Source organism: Rhinopithecus bieti, unplaced genomic scaffold (assembly GCF_001698545.2).
Source record: "Rhinopithecus bieti isolate Rb0 unplaced genomic scaffold, ASM169854v2 scaffold_1844, whole genome shotgun sequence".
Lineage (NCBI taxonomy): Eukaryota > Metazoa > Chordata > Mammalia > Primates > Cercopithecidae > Rhinopithecus > Rhinopithecus bieti.
In genome coordinates this window covers 1-1,720 of record NW_016803508.1, presented here as the reverse complement: position 1 = coordinate 1,720, position 1,720 = coordinate 1, and positions in this window count along the sequence as shown.

Genomic DNA, 1,720 nt, shown 5'->3' with positions numbered 1-1,720 from the left:
ATCCGCCCGTCTCGGCCTCCCAAAGTGCTGGGATTACAGGCTTGAGCCACCGCGCCCGGCCGACCTTTCCATTTTTTAGCAGTCTACTTTCTCCCTTCACTGAAAATAACATTCAATGAGGAAATTAATACCTGTATTAATTTCATCCATATATGTGTCACAAAAAACAAATTCTAGATTTTTGTGTTAGAAAGCCCAGCTAAGACAAATTTCAGCCTTATTGCTATTGCCTTTTGCAGAACCTCAGGAGAAGTTAACTTTGTATTTTTATTTGGTACCTTTTGAAGTATGCTGGCACTAAAGGAAAAGGCTGAGTACCACAGTAAATATATCCATGTGAGTAAAGTGTTATCATTCCAAAAATGCCCAAATGGGTGAGAGACAAACAGTACTGCATATGCCCAAAAGAGTTTTAGAAGTTATGAATGTCCACATCCCAAGAGGTGCTCTTCCCTGAGGGAATTTTGCTAATAATCTAATATTCACTTGATAGAAAAAAAAATGCTCCATTCCTTAATCACACCAGTTAATTAAGAGCTTATATACATCTGCTTATCTCTGTAGTGCTTGAACACATTATGAAATGAAAAGAACATGGGGCTTTGAAATTAGAATGGGATTTGAACCTCAGTTCCAACATTACTCTCAGGCAAGCTCAGAAACCTTTCTGAGTCCCGATTCTGTCTGTATAATTTGGATAACAATCCCACACTCAACAGTTTTTACAAGGATTGATTGGGAGCCTACAGAGTGAAGAAACTGAAGTCTGTAGAACAGATCCTCAAACAGTAATTTCATGTTAAAGGGAGGGGAGAACAATGCATACCTGAATGATGAAGGGTGTAAGTTTCTTCTTGTTGATTGCTCTTTCATCAATGGTATCAGGAACTGAAAGGTTAATCATTTTACTGAAACAAAAATAAAAGAAGAAAGTTGATTTTAAAAAAGAAGAGTTGATTTACTTTTATGAAGTGGCTGTAAACACTTACAAATATTTTAAAGCTTACTATAAAATATCTTTCATGTACTCTAAAAAATGCAACTAGATGAGTTTTATCATGTTGATCATAATAAACTACACATATGGAAAATAAAATTAAAAAAAAAACAAAACAAAAGACCAAGGCCTGATGTGGTGGCTCATGTCTATAATCCCAGCCCCAGCACTTTGGGAGGCTGAGGCAGGAGGACTGCTTGAGGCCAGGAGTTCCAGACCAGCTTGGGCAATATAGTGAGACCCTGTCTCTACAAAAAAGATAAAAAATTAGCCGGGCGTGGTGGCATGTGCCTATAGTACTAGTTACTCAGGAGGCTGAGGAAAGAGGATAGCTTGAGCCCGGGAGTTCAAAGTTACAGTGAGCTACGATCACACCATTGCACTCCAGCCTGGGCAACAGAGCGAGACCCTGTGTTAAAAAAAAAAAAAAACCCTGGCCAGGTATGGTGGCTCACGCCTGTAATTCCAGCACTTTGGGAGGCCAAGGCAGGTGGATCACCTGAGGTCAGGAGTTGGAAACCAGCCTGGCCAACACGGGAAAACCCTGTCTCTACTAAAAATACAAATATTAGCACAGCGTGGTGGCACACACCTGTAGTCCCACCTGTAGTCCCAGCTAGTTGGGAGGCTGACACAGAACAATCACTTGAACTTGGGAGGCGGAGGTTGAAGTGAGCGGAGATGATGCCACTGCACTTCATCCTGCGCAATACAGCAAGATAC